The sequence below is a fragment of the Vipera ursinii genome, assembly GCF_947247035.1.
Source record: "Vipera ursinii genome assembly, chromosome: 11".
In the NCBI taxonomy this organism is placed as follows: Eukaryota; Metazoa; Chordata; class Lepidosauria; order Squamata; family Viperidae; genus Vipera; species Vipera ursinii.
Window position 1 is genome coordinate 11,695,062 of NC_139524.1, and position 20,527 is coordinate 11,715,588.

Below are 20,527 nucleotides of genomic sequence, written 5' to 3' on the forward strand. Positions count from 1 at the left end.
AGCTATTGACGGGGCCACCACCAGTGGGAGGAAGTTGGCAGTAGTAACAATGGGCCAGAAAGTGTTTCATTTTATGAACTCCAGAAGGAAACGCTCATCTGGGCATGCTAATTTTGTCCTACTAAGTTTACAATGGAGAAATATCCGCACATCTCCACCCAGATTTCAGCGACTGCCAGAAAGCTATTTTGCAGAGTCCTTCGGAGGAAAGGCAGACCTTGTCGTTGCTTAGCAACCACCAAGCTCGAGTACATCCAGGTCATTCCAAAGGGCTTGATGACTATATTGTAACGATTGCTGGGGCAACCTCTTCATCATGTTCTCCCCGGCTTCTTGGCCAAATGGCTGCCATTTGTATAGAGCCACAAACAAGGCAGGCTTTTGACACCCAGTTCGGCTTTATGGAGAGGAAAGGATTGTGGAGGAAGATCATGGACTCAAAGGAGTACATGGAAGCTGGGAACTTATGCCAAGAGGAAAAATCCCCTTGCATTTCTCTCCCCTGGTAGCTCTCCTACTGTTGAATGAAAGAGATTTTGCTTTGGAAATTCTTTTCAAAGAGAAGAAGGTGTGGTGGAAATATCCATGGGAGGAGGGTGAGAGCTCTTTCTCCAGAGCTGTGCATTAACATCTCATATATTTTATGGCAGGGCTTTTCAACCTTTTCATCCATTGTACCACTTTTAGGATAGGGCAACATCCCAGTACCACCAGTCACCTAGCAAGCTGTCAAAAACTTGATGACCAAAAAAAAGGAAAAAAAGTGATGAAGTACAGGTAGTCCTTGACTTAAAACAGTTCGGTGAGTGACTGTTCGAAGTTACAATGGCACTAAAAAATTGCCCCCCAAGCCACAGCTTAGCAAGACACCTGCCTGCCCGCCCAGCGATGCTCTTCCTCCTGTCTGAGGTTTTCATTGTTGTGAGCATTTCTGTTGAGGATTGGCAGCAAGGGTGGGTGGGTGGTGTTTGGTTTTTATTCCCTCCCCCTCTGCTGGGTGGTTGCAGCAGGTTTTGGTCACTTCACATGACCCTGAGACACTGTGACTGTCATAAACATGAATCAGTTGCCAAGCATCTGAATGTAAATCACAAGACCCTGGAGATGCTGCAACATTCCAGCTGATCAGCGCTTCTTCTGGGCTCAGCAGAAGCACCAGGATCAGTGCCAAGCTCCAGCTGGAGCCTGGTGCTGATCCTGGCACTTCCACTGAGCCCTGACAGCCCCGAAGAAGTGCTGATCCTGGCGCTTCCGCTGAGCCCTGACAGCCCTGCATCTCCAGCCATCTCTCACTCAGGCTTGTGCGGTGCTGCCACCGGTTCAGCTCATTCCCCTCCCCCACTACCACTTTCCTAGGATGGTCGCATACAACCTGCCAGGTGCCAATGTACCACAGGTGGTACCCTTACCACTGGTTGAACAGCCCTGTTTTATGGCACAATCCTTTCCTCTGCTCTACAGCTTTGCTGGTTTCCTATCCTTCTAATAAAGCTTGAAGACAGAATGATGGAGAAACTCTTATGCTTTGTCTTCCCAGTTGGGAATGCTTCAGAGGTTGAAAGAAGTGAAAATCCAGCAAACTTTCAAGAATTCCAAAAATGAGGTGGAGAAAGAGAAGCTCCATTTGTAGGGGAAGAACATTTTTGACACTCCAAAGCAGATTTTTGGCATCCCTTTGGCCAATATGGTTTGGTGGACTTGGGACTCTTAGCTAGCTAACCTGTACATTTGCTTGACTTTTGGAAGCAAAAGTGAAAAGATGAATCAAAATCCTTCCTAAATGGAAAGAGATGCGTCAGATGCCCAATGCTTCTTGGCATTTGTGTGAAATATTATTTAGGAGTGTCTTTTGTACCTACACCAGATGAAATGAAGCACTAGCAAAGCATGCAGTAGTAGAAAGCTTGGTCATATATTTTATGCTGATACCAAAGGCTTTGTCAACATCCAGCTTGAGAATCCAAATAAAATTCCAGGTTCGTTCTGTCTCCAAAAATCTTACTGTTTATTGAATACACTCCATGGTACTGTCAAAGCAAAACTAACTCTGAGATTCCAACACCAATTCATAGACTTAAACAATAATTTTCCCAGCCAACCCCCCAACATCTTATGTAGTCCATATAAACAAGTTCACTTTGTTATGGGAACCGTCTGGTTCAAATTCACACCTGTTTTGGTGTCCTTAAAAAGGTTTCAGGCTCTCATGGCTGAATCATAGAAGTTTCATTTTTCCTTCTATTCTAACCCACTTGAAAGTAACATCTCCTCCCTTAATCTAAAGGCAAGTTGAAACACAGAGGCACATAGCTGCCAAAGTTTCATCCTTGACAGGCTTACTAAACAGCCTGTCCCAATGTCTTAAGGGTGATGCTTGCCATCATGCAATGGAAGATCCTATTACAAAGTTAGAGAAAATGTATGATTTGATCAGCATGCTAACCGTCTTCCATACATGGCACAGAGGGGGCACTTGTCCAGAGGTGAATCCTGTGGTCTGTGAGGCTGCATGCAAGTCCATCCTCCTCCAAAAGCTGATATGCAAATTTTAATTTTTAGGTTGTGGTTATTCAATGCACTTAAAACTTGAAATTCAAATGATCCATCAATGAAGTCCACAACATACAGTGAAGAATCAAACAGCTTGGCTTCACTCAAGGGAAAAGTAAAGAAAGCTAACCAGTGTTGATGCTATTCAATGCTAGACTGTCTAAGTAACCTGGTTAAGCAAGTTGTGTGAACACAATGTTAATGGGATAGAAGGGGGAAATAGTTGGTTACTTGACTAGAAAGTAACACTATTTACTTTTAATGAAATGTGGATGTAAAATCCAGTGAAACCAAAGTTAGGTTTTGTTCTGCCATTACTTGTTATATTTTGGAGCAGGACCTTCAGCTCATGACGTAAAGTGCAGTTCTCGGATCAGGAAAAAAAAGTGTCCCCCTGATCTATCACAAAATGTTTGGGATCAACCTGCTCTCTGCGCCCTTTCCTTTGGAAAACCACGGGAGATCTTTTATGAACTGACCTCATGGCAGAAGGAGGAGAGGCTGAGAACATGGGTGGAAGGCTGGTCAGTTTGTTCATCCTACAATGGAGTCCTTGACCAAGCACAATTTAGTCCCCTTGTCCCCCCTTAGGAGAGATGACCTTATCGGGGTTCCTTTCATTGTGGACACTTCATAAAGATGCTGTGAGTTGTGAAGATAAAGAGAAAGGGGGGGGCAATTGAAAACCAATTACGAAGCAGTAAACTGCTCTGGCCCTTACTGTTCATTAGGCAAACACAAAGCAACTTTAGTTTAGAGGTTGGAGGGGCTGTGGTGTATTATTTTTACACTCCAAAGTAGATGGGGCTGGAGAGAAACTTTTAAAAGATGCTCTTGGCTTGGAAAACCTGGAGCATTAAAAGGGGATGCAGAAGTAATGAAAGCAACTGCTTCAATCAAGCTTAATACAGCTGCCTCTCAACTTATCGATATATTTTAGTTTCTTTGCATATTTATCTTCTTGGGGGGGAAAAAAAGCTCCTGGCCAGATTGTTTCCTCTTACAATAGAGAAACCTCTTTTCCCACTAAGTACTGAATAGAGGAAGGAGAAATTTCTGTTTCTTCACTCTGAAAGAACAGATCAGCATTTAGAACTTCCAAAGGCTATGCAAAGTGTTAATAAAGCATAATGTGCTTTGTCTCTCCTCGCAATCCCTCTCTCTCTCTCAATCTCTCTCTCTCCTCTCAATCTCTCTCTCTCTCCTCTCAATCATGTTTTAAAAGGGATGGTCAGAAAGAAATAGATTCAGCTTTGAAAAAAGAACCGTGTAGGGGAAAAAAAGACTTGTGAAAAACTCCTACAATTTCATAAACAACTCTTGCAAGTACGCTAAGAGTCTTTTCTGCATTTCTCTCCCCTACCAACTCTTCTGAGTTTAATGCGAAAGAGCAGCTTGCTCTCAAAATGTTTTCAAATGAGAATTCTGTTTGAAGTTCTCATGGGTGAAATAATGACAAGTTCTTACTCAGCTTTCTCTCTGGCTCCCTGTTAAACTTTCCAGCTTTGTACATTTTTCTTCAGTCCCAAAGTCTGAGGAGGAATTTTCACTTATGGGTTTGCTTTGGTAATGGTAATGGTTCCCCCGTACATGCGTGCTAGTCGTTTCCAACTCTAGGGGCCGGTGCTCATCTCCGTTTCAAAGCCGAAGAGCTTGTCCGAGGACGTCTCCGTGGTCATGTGGCCGGCATGACTAGACGCCAAAGATGCACGGAACGCTGTTACCTTCCCACCGGAGTGGTCCCTATTTTTCTACTTGCATTTTTACGTGCTTTTGAACTGCTAGGTTGGCAGAAGCTGGGACGAGTAACAGGCGCTCACTCTGTTACGCGGCACTTGGGATTCGACCCGCCAAACTGCCGACCTTCTGATCGACAAGCTCAGTGTCCTAACCCACTGAGCCACCGCGTCCCTTTTTGCTTTGATAACACAGGAGAAACTGTGCTATTGGGAGATGATTGGAGAAGTTCTCCTTTCCTTGCAGACAAATTCTAGAGCCATTTCTCTGGCTTAGCAGAAGATTTCAGAAAGGTCATTGTGGTCACTACTGATATTCTCCACTGAGGCCAACTGAGTTTCTTTTCCAGCGTTTGCTTCCATGATGGACAAGTGAACATCTAGAGGGCATTGCCATCCTGACTTTTAGCTATGGCTAATCTTATTCTTCACTGAGTTATGTAAGCCCTTTTCAAAGCCATCCAGGTTGGCATACCTAACGGAGAATTGTCCCAAAGGTGCGTTTTTCAAAAGACAACTGGACTTCCTTTGTTTTTGCTTGAAGACTTTTTGCTTTTCAAAGCTTCATCCAAGAAGCTTCTTCAGGTCTGACTGGATGGTAGAGAATGGAAGGATGCATATTCCTTGCAGTTATTTGCTTGTTAGCACTCTGAAGGTTGGTTCTTAGCTCTCTGAGTGTTGTTGAGGCCACTTGGGGGTTTATTAGCATCTTCAGAGTCAGTCAAAAGTGAAGAAGCTTCTTGGATGAGAAGCGAAACCACTTCAAGCAAAAACAAAGAAAGTCCAGTTGTCTTTTGAAAAAGCACCTTTGGGACAACCATGTCCTGGATGACAGAGAATCTCCATAGACCCCTAACAGAATTAAGGCTAATCAATGCCCTGGGACTGAATTCTACTCACGATGCATAAATATTTCCTTTCATTTTTTAAAAAAATTCCCATTATTCTATCTTTTTTTTTTTGCCACTAAGGGATCACAGAAGGCATAACTGTATCAGTTGATCATCACAATCTTGTGTTAATTCTCTATGGTGTGTGCCTTACGATACAATCAGATCTTTAAATGTCCAGATTATCGTTCTCCAGTAATTTGAGCATGTGCAAAACACAATTACGGTATTCATGGATGCCACCACAGGCAAAGTATGGCCAAGGAGTTTTCTCCCCCAATAAACAGAGTTTTCTAAAAATAGAGAGAATATAAAAGATGTATTGAACACCCACGATGTGACAATAAATTCTTCCAACCTCAGTCAGAATGTGCTTATTGTCACTGATCTTTTTAAATGAAAATGAAGGGGGGAAAACAAGAAAAAGAGAACATAAAATAAACAATCTCAGCAAGATACTAGTATCTTTTAATGCTCCAGTAGACAATATTTTGAATGGTTGTTTTAAACATCTAATTTGCTCTTCACAAAACCAAACAAAACTGCAATAATAACGGCTATGTATGCATGTGTATATATATATATCCAATATATATATTATAATACATGGTTTCTGCAGTTTCATTCAGAAAGGACCATCAAACAACTGTCAAACCAGACAGCTAAGTTAAGATGCAGGGAAATTTATACTGGGGAAAAAATAACATAAGAGTTTGCAACGTTTCATACATTTCAAGACAAAACAGCTACCCATATTAATAGTTGCCTAAACACAGGTAATTGAGACTAATATAATAATAGATCAACAATCCTTGGTCTTGAGCCACATTAACAATGAACAACATTGTGTTCCAATATCTCAGGGACTGCCCCAAAGAAGAGGGAGCCAAGCTATTCTCCAAAGCACCTGAAAGCAGGACAAGAAGCAACGGATGGAAACTAACCAAGGAGAGAAGCAACCTGGAACTAAGGAGAAACTTCCTGACAGTTAGAACAATTAACCAGTGGAACAACCTGCCTCCAGAGGTGGTGAATGCTCCAACACTGGAGGCTTTTAAGAAGAGACTGGACAGCCATTTGCCTGAAATGGTATAGGGTTTCCTGCCTGAGCAGGGGGTTGGACTAGAAGACCTCCAATGTCCCTTCCATCTATTCTATTCTATTCTATTCTATTCTATTCTATTCTATTCTATTCTATTCTATTCTATTCTATTCTATTCTATTCTATTCTATTCTATTCTATTCTATTCTATTCTATTCTATTCTATTCCTCCAAACGAACAACCAGTCACATGAGCAACTGACCACACCATCACACAAGACATTTATAAGCTACGGAGAACAGGACAAGAAAATCATGCTGATGATGTTACCTAGTCTGGTAGTGAAATGTTCCGAAACGAAATTGAAATGAGCTTGGAGAGCAAACCACTGCCCAAATATCAAACCTGAGTTACAAGCATTTTCTATTATTTCAAAATTAATAGAGAGCCAGTTTGCTATAGTTAAGGCACCAGGCTAGAAACCAGGAGATTGTGAGTTCTAGTCGTGCTTTAGAAACAAAGCAGTTGGGTGACTTTGGGCCAGCCCTTCTCTCTGAGCCTTAGGAAGGAAACGATGGCAAATCTCTTCTGGAACATGTTGCCGAGGGAATTGCAAGGACTTGTCCAGGCAGTCGCCAGTAGTCAAAACTGACTTGAAATTGTGTGTGTGTGTACACATATACACACACATTCTAAATGCAGAAGAGGAAGATGCCTTGGGACCTGCATGCACAAGGGGCACCATCTTTGTTGCGCTGCAGTCCCACATCTTAAACAAACCTGAATGGGTGGTGATGGGTTGCCATATGTAGGCAGTATCCAGTGGTGGGATTCAGCCGGTTCGCACCACTTGGGCAGAACCAGTAGCTAATTTTTTTGTTGCCCATGCCCAGAATGGACTTCTGTAAGTGGCATCCACGCAGAGAACCGGTTGGTCTCATATTTGAATTCCACTACTATAATCCTAGAGGGATGCGGTGGCTCAGTGGGTTAGGATGCTGAGCTTGTCAATCAGAAGGTCAGCAGTTTGGCGGGTCGAATCCCGAGTGCCGCGTAGCAGAGTGAGCGCCTGTTACTCATCCCAGCTTCTGCCAACCTAGCAGTTCGAAAGCACGTAAAAAATGCAAGTCGAAAAATAGGGACCACTCCGGTGGGAAGGTAACAGCGTTCCGTGCGCCTCTGGCGTCTAGTCATGCCGGCCACATGACCACGGAGACGTCCTCGGACAAGCGCTGGCTCTCCGGCTTTGAAATGGAGATGAGCACCGGCCCCTAGAGTTGGAAACGACTAGCACACATGTGCAGGGGAACCTTTACATTTACTATAATCCTAAGCCAGCAGTCACTACTGGCAATAGCAGCCACGGGGAGCAGAGTCCTTGAAGTGACCCCTGGATGTTTAAATTCTGAAATTTTCCCAGAGGTAATTAGAAAATTCCCTTCTCTCATCTAGAATTTTAATTTGCCAGAATGGCTTTGACAGACGAAAGAAGCTACCCGGTGCAGTTTCAAACTTGCACACAATTCTCCTTTTTCTGGCCATAAATTCAGTTCATCTCATTTCTGCACTGAGACTTTGCTGAAGTTTACTGTGGGATTCCTAGGTGTTGTATTTTGTCATACATGCATGTACCTGTGTGCCCCCTCCATTTTCTGCTGCTGCTGGTTAGGAATAGCAGAATAAACAAGGCCACAATTTTAAAGGTGGACTGTGTAATTTCCTCTTTTCGCCCTGTGAAATTGTTCTTGTGCACCAAGTGAAAGCAATGGGTTTTGCTTTCGTTAGGTGGCTCACCCCTCTTTTAATTTTTGGAAACTCCTTGTCTCTCTTTTGCCAGACTTCTCTTTTTTTTTTGCTCAACTGTACAGCTCACAGATAGATATTTCCCTTCTTAAGTGCGTGCACACAGTCCAGGGGAATGGGTGATTTATTCGGGCTTGAATGTGATTTTTAATTGCACAAAAATAATAAACCTCTTCAAAACACCAAAATCAATAAATGAAACTAAAGTAGGAACTGATTCTATAATATTATATTCTATAATATAATATAGGCTACTGCTAAGTTTGTAAGCCGCCCTGAGTCTTCGGAGAAGGGCGGGATATAAATGGAATTAAAATAAATAAAAAAATAAAATAAATATACCATGGTCAGGTAATTGCTGATTATACAGTGTCAACCAAGCCAATATTTAGTAGCCAAGGGAGGTAAATAATCCTGTCTTTTCTCAACACAGATTGTCAAATTAAAATTTCATATAATGCATGCCTGGCCCTCTGAAGCAGTGAAGTTTGAAATAAGAGGTGATTGTGGTGTTCTTAGGAATAATGAAGCTCTAGAAAAGAAGTTAGCTAGAAGTATTTTTTTACTGCCATGGAGGGAAAAAAACTAATAATATCACAAACAACAAAACACAACCAAATATTATAAAATATTAAAAGGGGAAATATATAGTTAGTGCTTTATGATATGGAAGATATTCTATCAAATTTTATTGATAGCCAAAGGTTCCTTATAGCCATCATGACCAAACAATATTTTGCAAGCTTCCCCCCCCCCCCAATTAGACTATTGTAGATTTATCTGCTAATGGAAGGGGATGTTTTGAAAGAATTTTCATGTGGCCTGGGATGTGTATACTGAATACAGACTAGAAAAAAGCAGCAGATTGTGTTATTTGGGATACAAATGTATTTCCTTCCTTTCTTCCCTTCTTCCTTCCTTCCTTCCTTCCTTCCTTCCTTCCTTCCTTCCTTCCTTCCTTCCTTCCTTCCTTCCTTCCTTCCTTCTCCATTCATCATATTTGTCAAAATACATGTAGAGTTTTAGTGAATCTCAAAGGTGACAGAATCCACTTGCCAGCAATACGGGATGTTAGCTTTACGTGCATTTGCTGGGCCCTTTTCCCTCTAATTACCCATAACAGTTTGGAATGCTACAAAATGAGTCTTAGCAGACACCAGGCAGAGTGACAATTTAAAACAAGAACCATCATAAAAGCCAATGTATTTGCACAACATTTGAGAACAAATTAAATGTTTTATCTTCTTTCCCAGATTTGTAATCTTCACAAGTAGTCTTTAAGGCTAAGCAATCTTATTTTCCTTTTGTTGTGGAGGAGTGAAGGGTGGGTGGGAGTGACTCTTCCAAAAAAAATTATTTGAGAATTCATAACAGAAGCAATGAGTTTCCACCTCCTGCATTTATCACTGAGTCATCACATTTAATCAGTCCATTTCAGGAAAACGAGTTAAGCGGAACGGTTGAATTTATCTATTTTTTTTATGTCACTTTTCCCCAAAAGCCCAAACAAAAGGCCTCAAGGCCATCTTGTTCAAAAGGGGTGGACATTGCTGTCATCCTTCAGCTATAGGTGCATTCCAGCAACAGTTGGGAAGAGAGAGAGAATGCCACTTCTAAAGGTACAAAAGCAAGACACACTCAGGGACAGAACTTGAGACAAGACCTTCTGTAAGTGTATAATAATAATAATAATAATAATAATAATAATAATAATAATAATAATAATAATAATAATAATAATAATGTTGGAAGGGACCTTGGTGGTCATCTAGTCCAACCCCCTGCTCAGGCAGGAAACCTTATACCTTTTCAGGCAAATGGCTGTCCAGTCTCTTCTTAAAAACCTCCAGTGTTGGAGCATTCACCACCTCTGGAGGCAGGTTGTTCCACTGGTTAATTGTTCTAACTGTCAGAAAGTTTATCCTTAGTTCTAGGTTGCTTCTCTCCTTGACTAGTTTCCATCTGTTGCTTCTTGTCCTGCCCTCAGGGGCTTTGGAGAATAGCTTGGCTCCCTCTTCTTTGGGGCAGCCCCTGAGATATTGGAACACTGCTATCATGTCACCCCTCACTCTTCTCTTTGTTAAACTACACATACCAATTCCAGCAACCGTTCCCTATATGTTTTAGCCTCCAGCCCCCTAATCATCTTTGTTGCTCTTCTCTGTACCCTTTCTAGAGTCTCGACATCTTTTTTACATTGTGGTGTTGGGCTCTCTGTCTTCCTCTGGAATGGACGCCCAGAAGTAACAAGCACATTTATGCTGCTCGTTCTTTGTGTCTCAAAGGCAGCGAGTGAGGGAAGGACCCACCATGGATAGCCCAGGTATATGCTCTGCAGAAGGTATGTGATCCTATTTGCTGATACTTCTTTTAGAACTTCTAAGCACCCTTAGATATCCGAATTAGAGCACTAGGGAAAATTGAGCCATATAATTGGTTTATCTCATTCGGCAATGAGGCAATTATGACCCTCTAAAAGCTTGCTGAGTGATAACTCCTGACCATTGCTCGCCGCCGTTGACCATACTGGCTGAGAGGTGCTGGGAATTGCCATTCAACATTACCAGAAGAATCTCTGCTTCTCCCCTCTTGATGGCCACTTCCCGAGCTTATAAACCATAGACTTTTTCCCCCCACCCAAACCTGGAGAAGCTGAGAACAGAGTGGAAGCCCTTATCCACGAAAAGCAGATGCTCTCTGACTTGGTTATGGCCAGACCTTTTGAAACTGGATGCTTTGTCCCAGCCTTAGCATAAGAATGGTGTCTGAAGCTGTGTAATCCGTCACATACACAGTAACAGCCAAACAGGTCCAGGCAAACATGCCTCTTGGTATGCCTTTGTATTAATTTCTTTTTTTCAAGTAAGTGTTCTGCTGCACCACCATCTAGCGGCGAACATTCAGCCTTGCTAAGGATCTTTTTATAGGAGTGCCTCTAAAAGCAACCTTACAGAAAAAGTCAGAGAGATCAATCAGAATACAGCTGGAAGGGACCTTGGAGGTCTTCTAGTCCAAACCCTTGCTCAAGCAGGAGACACTATACCATTTCAGACAGGTGGCTGTCCTGTCTCTTCTTAAAAGCCTCCAGTGATGGAGCACCCAGAACCTCTGGAGGCAAGCAGTTCCACTGGTTAACTGTCCTGACTGTTAGGAAGTTTCTCCTTAATTCCAGGTTGCTTCTCTCCTTGATTAGTTTCCATCTATTGTTTCTTGTCCTGCCTTCAGGCGCTTTGGAACATAAGTTGACGCCCCTGTTCTCTGTGGCAGCCCCTTTAATACTGGAATATTGATATCATCTCCCTCCTAGTTCTTCTTTTCTCCAGACTAGCCATAGTTCCTGCAACTGTTCCTCCTGTGTTTTAGTCTCCGGGCCTTTAATCATCTTTGTTGCTCTTCTCTGCACTTTTCCCCAAATCTCAACCTCTTTTTTTCGTAATGTAGTGACCAAAACGGAATGCAGTATTCCAGATGTGCTCCTACTGGTGATGGATTGGGATGAGTCTTCACTCAACGTTGGAGCTGGCTGGATGAGTTTTGGCTTGCCACTCCTTTCTGACCACCCACTTTAGAGAGATGATCCTCATATGCTGTACTTTTCCATCAGTTCTCAGAAAAATAGAATTTCAAATGCAAACGATGATGATGGGGATGATGGTACACTGCCACAAGCTCTTAGTGCCATCTCACCCGGGATCCTCCAGATAAACTGAACTTCACCTTTCATATTTCCAGCTCACCCCATCAAGGATCACAAGAATTGGTCTGATGAATTTGAAACACAATCAGTTGGGAGTATGCTGCCTTATGCAATCCTTCGCCACAGCCACTCTTTCTTATGCAAGCCTGAATCTTTTGAACCAGAATATCTGTCTATTGTTGCATGTGTTGCAACCCTCCAAATTGTGGCAAGTTCCAGGGGACACTTACTATGCTTGATCTCTCCTTAGGAATGAAGCCCCAAGAATATTTGTATTTATTTACAAATGTACTAGTTGAGGAGCTCAGAGCTCAGGAATCTAACATCCGCTTTCCCCTAACTGCAAGCTCTGTTCCTTCTTCATCAATGTTAGATTATTGACCCTATTAATTTATAGACATTCATTCATTACAACCAAGGGACATGACATGGTTGGTACTGCCCTTTCTTAAGGCAAGAGATGTTACAGTATATTATGTATATGTGTATGTATGCGTGTGTGTTTGCATAGGGTTTTATTTTAAAGCCATATGGTCTTTTGCTGAAATAATTTTGTTATTATTTTTATGTTTCTACCTTAATTTATTTTTATGGAGTGTTCTAAACCATTTGGAAATAGATTAAAAATGCTTCAGAATTCTAATCTTATCCCTGTTCTCAGAACTACCAGTGCTGTTATTCCAGTATTTTGGCAAGTCTGAAACAGACTTGATATATTTTGGGAAAGCTACATTGACTTTTTTTAAAAAAAATCAATCACAATAAGAATCCAAAGGAATCTGACAACACCTTTTCTAACCAATTTTATGAAATATATACTCTGATTTTTATTTTTTGCTCCCATAAATGAACATGGGCTCTCCTGATATGAAGTCAACAATCAGGGACTGAAAGAGATCACGGGAGATCATCCAGCTGCACCCACCAGACAACTTTCAAGCACAGCCTGGAGTACTGGTTCCTTTTCCTGCAACAAAGCTGTGTTAGGGTGGTTGTGTTTTTGAAACCTTTCCATCTGTTTATTTTTGTGGGGCGGGACGGGGATGTTTCAGCCTGAATCTTAACCTGCTGTACTCTTACTTATCCTTCTACTTCAATTCTTCCGTTGAAAAGCATCCCTTATTATACCGTGAGCAGCCGTTTTGTAAACAGAAGAGTGGGATGAATAGTTTCAATAAATAATTCTGTAAAACAAATAGGGGATATTATTATGGTTTGGTCTCACACAATTAGCCAGATGTTTATGTTGGGTTTGGCATTTTTATCCACCTATCAATTCCTTCCCTGGGATAGGCAGATGTTGTTGTCTGACGGTGATAAAGGTATCCTTGCAGGATGTAAGCTGTTCCAAGTAATGCTGCCTTTTGCAATTGACTGAGGGGTTTTTTTGTCAATGCCAATGCTGTTCGTTAAAGGTATTATTGTTATTATCTGTTGTTATAATTATTATTTTGGCCACTTCAAGTCAATTTTTGAGTCCTGAGGACTGTCTGAGCAAATCCCTTTGGTTTTCATGGGAAGATTTTTAGAAGTGGCTTGCCACGGCCTCCTCCTTCCTGGGGCTGAGAGTAAGCAACTAGCCTGAGGTCCACCCAGTTGGTTTTGTGCCTAAGGTGGGACTAGAACTCACCTTCTCCCAGTTTTTAGCCTGATGGCTTTTTGACTGGATGAATAATACAAGATGTTTACATTTCAGCTTCCATCCCACAGAACCTTGGGAACTTGTCAACCCATCCATGAATATTATCACCATGTGCATTTCTATAAGAGGCAGAGAACTTTCCCAGAAGCTAGAACAGTTGAGATGTGCCCAGTACTGGTGGATGTCTGTTTGCCCCTCTGATGTTGGGGGTGGCTATGTTGCATGACAACCATTCACAGCTTTTCATTCATGAAGAAGAAGAAGAAGAAGAAGAAGAAGAAGAAGAAGAAGAAGAAGAAGAAGAAGAAGAAGAAGAAGAAGAAGAAGAAGAAGAAGAAGAAAGAAGAAGAAGAAGAAGAGGAGGAGGAGGAGGAGGAGGAGGAGGAGGAGAAGAAGAAGAAGAAGAAGAAGAAGAAGAAGAAGAAGAAGAAGAAGAAGAAGAAGAAGAAGAAGAAGAAGAAGAAGAAGAAGAAGAGGAGGAGGAGGAGGAGGAGGAGGAGGAGGAGGAGAAGAAGAAGAAGAAGAAGAAAAAGAAGAAGAAAAAGAAAAAGAAAAAGAAAAAGAAAGAAGAAGAAGAAGAAGAAGAAGAAGAAGAAGAAGAAGAAGAAGAAGAAGAAGAAGAAGCCCATGCTCACCACCCTATGCCATGTTACCAGCCTCATTTTTCTCATGCCGCGACAGGTCAGTGTGCGCCTATGTAGAGGTGCCAGCTGGTATACGCAACCACGATTATCATGGCTGGTGATTGCAAAGGTTTCCCTCTCTGGATGGCAGGGAGAGTTGACACAATGAGTTCTTTGTTTGTCCCGGCTGGGCTGCCTGTCACAGCGCTAGTTGTTGGCGTTCCTAGCCATCTTTCACAGAACAGAGGGACTTTGTTGGGAGCTGCCTCGGAATTTTAATGCGCTGGTTTTTTGTGTTCTCTTCCTCCAATCTGGTAGCTCATGACCAGGCAGAGTTTGCGTCCCTTAATGCACGAGGTAAACAAATAAATGGCACAATCTTTTCTCAGTGCAAAATGGAAAGAGGAGGAGGAGGAGGAGGAGGAGGAAGGGGGGGTGGAAACTCAGGAGCTCTCAATAAACAGAAGGCCTTTGTGTACCCAAATTCAAGTTTGTTTTTTAACACACTGCATGCCTCTTCATGCCAGAGAAAAGGAAGACTCCATGGGGGGGGGAGTAGATCAGGAAGAGGGAAAGAACGAAAGAGTCCCTTCTCTTAAATAAGGAAAGCAATTTTGATAGATCTGCTGTAGACCTTAGTTCCTTCACAAAAGGAAAATAAGTAAGAGAAGGTGAAGTGGGATAATTTTATTGTTAGGAGGCATCAATCATACCTCCATTCACACTCACACTCCACCTTATCGCATTGCTTTGTTTTTCATTTAGTTCTATGCCCAATTTTCGGAATATCCTAAATATCCAAATATCTAGGTATCTTGACAGGAATTAATCCTTTTTGAACTCAGGGTTTTGTTTTGTTTTAAAAAAGAATTTTTTGTTATCTCAATGTCTCACTTTTTCTGCCTAGAATGTACTAGGAACACATTTTTTTTTTATCACTAGACTAAGGCTTGCACTATATGCAGTGCTTTTTTTGTAAAAGAAAAAGGTGCCGGAACTCACACATGTCATACAACCCGCCTTGCCTACCCTACAAGGTTCCATCCAAAAAAGGTGCCGGAACTCCGTTCTGAGCGTTCTATGACAAAAAAGCCCTGACTATATGTTAGGCTAAACTAACCTGGAATTAGAGAACTGGTGGTTCAGAAAGTATTCAGCCATTATCCATCAGATTAAGACATAATATAATTGATTGACTAGGGTCTCCTTTGCTCTGTGAACATAATGATTGTGTTTTGCTTAGGGTTTAGCAGTTGTGTAAAGGCAACCTGTGAAAGAGAGGTGGGCCCAAGGTCACAACTTATTAAGATACTCAAGACTGGGGCTATAAAAAGGTAAAGGTAAAGGTTCCCCCGCACATGCGTGCTAGTCGTTTCCAACTCTAGGGGCCGGTGCTCATCTCCGTTTCAAAGCCGAAGAGCCAGCGTTTGTCCGAGGGTGTCTTCGTGGTCATGTGGCCGGCATGACTAGACACCAAAGGCACATGGAACGCTGTTACCTTCCCACCGCAGTGGTCCCTATTTTTCTACTTGCATTTTTATGTGCTTTCAAACTGCTAGGTTGGCAGAAGCTGGGACGAGTAACAGGCACTCACTCTGTTACACGGCACTTGGGATTCGACCCGCCAAACTGCCAACCTTCCGATTGACAAGCTCAGAGTCCTAACCCACTGAGCCACCACGTCCCTTATTAAGATACTCAAGACTGGGGCTATAGCATCTTCAGATTGCAAAATTTTCTCTCTGCCTTCCTTTCCAACATCAGATACAACTTCAGCGGCTCAGCTGAGTTATTTTCTCTGAGGATGGTGGAATCATGGTCAGATCAAGGCTTGTTGCCAAGATAAAACAGATCGATGTTATGTTTATGATTAATAAATGAAAAAAACAGTTAATCAAATATGACTCACTACAAATATTCAGCTTACTTATAATTGGTATATTTGGAGCATATCATAATTTTATTTAGTCATCGGTTTTATATTCCCTTTCTTTTCTAGAAGCTCAAGAACATTCCCTTTCCTCCACATTTTCTAACACAATAATTCTATGAAGTAGGTGGACTGAGAGAAAATTACTGGCCCCAAATCATCCAGGGAGCTTTTATGATTGAGGTGGGACTTGACCCTGAATTTCTTATGTCTCAGGACAATGTCCTCCTGACCACAGCCACAGGCCACTCATTTGTTCATAAATAAATAATGCATATTATGAATACCATATTTATTTACTCATTTTGGTCCTTTGTTTTGTTCTATCAGCAGTTGGTCTGAAGTTCTAAAACAGTAATAATATCGTTTTAAAAAAACCAAAACCGAAGGAGCTTTTGTGTCATTTCTTCTTAGGAAAACCCTGAAGTAATTTACACTAAAAATAATAAGAACATGATAATAGACTAAAACAAGATGGGAACACATTAACATAAGAGGAAATAATTGATAATAATGGCAATAAAAGGACAGTAACAACAAAAGAATGTCTGCATTCTGCCTTTGAAGGAAAAAAGAGCCTTAGTAAGAACATTCATACTCTGATTTTCAGCCAGCATGGATTGGCAGAAAACATGATGCTCTCAACTGGGTATCTCATTCAGATGATTACTGGATGACTACGCTTCAGTAGGGGAGTATTTTGGGTTGGGTAACAGAGCAAATAGGCCCAGTCACAAATAGGATTAGGGGACTGGTGGTTGAAACGTATGAAGAATGGTTGCAGGAATTGGGTATGTCTAGTTTAATAGACATAGCAGTGTTCCAATATTTGAGGGGCTACCACAAAGAAGAGGGGGGTCAAACTATTCTCCAAAGCACCTGAAGGCAGAACAAGAAGCAAAAGATGAATGCTAATCATGGAGAGAACCAACCTAGAAATAAGAAGCTGACAAGAAGAGATTAGACAACCGTTTGTTTGAAATATTATAGGCCTACTTGAGAAAGGGATTGGACAAGAAGACCTCCAAGGTCCCTTCCGCTATTCTTTTATTCTGTCAGTCGTTTCTGAAATCCAAAGGAACTCCTACTAGTTGAAACCAACAATATGGAGCAAGAGTTGATCAGAAATAGATCCCAATGCTCCTTTAACTGCCTCATTTCAGTGAGATAATTTTTGAGAGCCCGATAACCATTTTTAGAGGCATCAGAGAGTTGCTGATAGAATGCAGCATTACAGAGTTCTATTTTCCCATCATCTATCAGTGCATTTGCATTTGTTTCTGCCTTGTTTGGCCAACATTCTTCTAATTTTATAACAGCCATCGACAACTTAAGGCCATAAAATCACAAACACGTCAGCTTTTCCAAGCCTAGGATATGGCCTCGGAAGTCCTTGACAAATTGTGATGCTGAATGTGCCACACTGGGGGAAAAAAGGAATAGCAAATTGCCCCCACACTGTTGCCAGGAAAATCACAAAGCTGTGTCCCTGAATTCTTGAGTTAAGCTGAATTCAAAGGAGACTTTCTTTTAGTAACGTGCCAGAAGAGGAAGCTCATTCAGTACACAGGGAATAGTCCTATTTGCTTTGTTTCATTAATTTAATTTAATTGAGCTTCTATTTTCATTACTTGAAATCAAATGCGGTTCCTGATGCATTCACTTCTCTGTACTGGGCCTACACGCTTTGAGAGGACAACTGGTTTAACCAAATCAAAGTCAGTTTTGCCCGCCCCCCCCAACCCATCCAAAACTATTTTGTCATCTCCAGTACAGATTTAATCTTTTAAGTATGTTCCCCAGATTTTCATTACTTGATTGAAAACTGAATCTGATTGGTTTAAAATTCTGGGATGGATAATGAGCCTGGCATTGTTCCAATGAATGTTAATGTTTATGTTATCCAAACCAAGAATTATTATGAGGTATATATAATATGCATATATATTCTGCAAGATATAGCAGAAAAAAACTACATCATCTTTCTGCTAGCTCGGATACTGTAACCCTTTGTTTTCTGAATTAAATAGAAAAAATATATTGTTTTCAGAGTGAAAATGAATGGGAAACAAATATATTTGATCCCTATGGATGTCCTTTGCCAATTAAAAGTTTACTATTAATCCTATTTTGGAAACAACGATTCCATGTAGATCTAATATTGCAAACAAAGCTCATGTGCTAATATGAACCAATCAGAAAAGGCCCATGATATCATTCAAAGAAAACAGTGGCTTTATATTTGCTATAGGTCCCAGATAATGGCAATACATAGCCTCAAAATTCTAAGCAATTGCAGAAAAATGAGAAGATACTGCGGAGAATAGAAATCCTTTCTCTAAGTGTATAATCTGTTTGCAATTCGGTGAGCAAATTAGGAATTAGGATTAGGTTAGATCAGTTAAAGAAGATCACCCATCAGGAATAAGATTGAGCTTTTAATTTCAGGGCCAAACATGCTTCAAAACATTAGCAGAATGGGATAGCAAAAAAAAAAAGAAAAGAAAAGAAAAACAAAGAAACAGCAGGAAGATAATTTAATTCTCGACACTCACTCATCCTGACTTTTCATTTTCCTAATGAGCAATATGGAGATCTTTCAGAAACAGGTCAAAACTGCTGCTAAGAAACATCTTGAGTTCTATATCCGAATTTCTGTATATAAAAGAATTTCAAGAACAGAGTTGGACACATTGAAAGCCAGAGATGATTGAACTAAATGCTCTAATATAAGTGTTATTTGGAGAGAGAGAGAGAGAGAGAGAGGTGGAAATCGGAGTCAGGTGTCAAATTTCCTAAATCTGCTTTGCTTTTTATCAGAAATGGAAGGTCCACAACTATAGCCAGATGTCAATTAGTCTGAATGTACAGTGTTTTCACACGTATGTAGAAACACACACAAATTCACTCCTGGTTCTCTTTCCCAACCATTACTAATTAGAGCATGCTAATTAGTTGTTGCTAGGATTAAACAATTGGGAGAAACTAAGGAGACACAAAAGCTTGTGTATCATTCAGACATTTACAGACAGATCCCAATCCACCACCTGTCTTTCTGCCTTCTATTCCTAAATTTAAAGCAATTGTCTTCATAAAATCTCCACAGTCAAGGATTAAAATTATGTATGTATGGTTTTTTGTGTGTGTATGTATATATGTATGTATGTATGTACACACACACAAAAAATAAACAAACATACTTATGCATCCAGAGAAAGAGTGGGAGGATTGGCTATAGGAATATATTAGCAATGATATTCATTGTTCTTTATTAAAATTTCACAAATCACTCATCATGAAATATTGAAGAGATTTGGAATTATGTTATTGTAAGTCAAAGGAAGAAAAAATAGTTTTAAGGTGTTTTTTAAAAGAAGCCTGCTCTGTTAATCATGGATTAAAAGTACTTAGACCAATTATATGTCATTTTTATCAAATGGTATCTCTGTGTCTATTCAGCATGTCAGAATCAAGCAGACTGGAGTTAACAGCCATCGTTCTTCCCATACAAATTGGCTTAAAGAATCCCACCTTTCCACAGCCTACATTATGTCGCAATTCTCAGAATGTCTTGATTATTGGGAAGATACTCGAAGAGTAAAAAACAACAACCACCAACAAACCAAAATAAAAATGTTGTTTAGGAAATAGTAGTGAACCTAACGCACTTTTTCCTGGTCAATGAAAAGGCAACATAAAATAGCATTTCAATTAATGTATTAATTTGAACTGTATTCTAAATTATAATCCCTTATCATGCTATCATTTAGAAACAATTCAGCACAATTACCTGAATGATATTTTTATGCAGGTTTTTGGTGATACATGTAAAATTATTTAAATGGTTACAAACCCCCCCCCCACGATCAGCTTAATTTATATTTAGAAAGGAGATACAAATGTTCATCTTACTTTAGAGAGAGAGAAAAAATAATATTGCATTATACACAAATAAATCTTACATTTATCTTTATTTCTTTTTTTTAATGCCAGTATTTCAAAATCAGAGGATGCTATTAAGAGGCTGACCTAATAAACTGGCAGAATTCTGGATTCAGATCTCAGAAAATCTCTCTCTCTTTTTTTTTTTAAAAAAATGTAAATTGTTCCTGAATTACTTCACTTTCCATTAGTGTAATTCAAAATGAATGTTAGGTAGATTTGTAATAATCTCTAGCATCATGGAATTTATCCAGTATAGCATTTCATAACAAAATATGAATTTAATGTGCATCTCAATCCTGCTAAAATTAATGAATTACAATTGTTATTATTATCCCCCTCTACTTTTTGACTCAAGCACGTTTCCAATTTGGGAATAACGTTTGAGAGGAGTCTTGAAGATCACCCCAAGGCTTTGTGGAACTGTATCTGGGTCGACGCCCACAAAGCATGCATTTCTCTTCAAGTAAAAATTTGTAGTTTTTTTTAAAAAAACCGAAATGAAACTAATGTGTGATAAGAAATACGATAACAGCAAAGAGACAAGATTTGGAAGGATGAAAGAAATAATAAATCAAGTGCAAAAAAGAAAAAAAATAGAGGAAGGCGGAAGAACAACTGCGGAAAGCAAAATGAAACTCACACAGACACACACACACACACACACACAC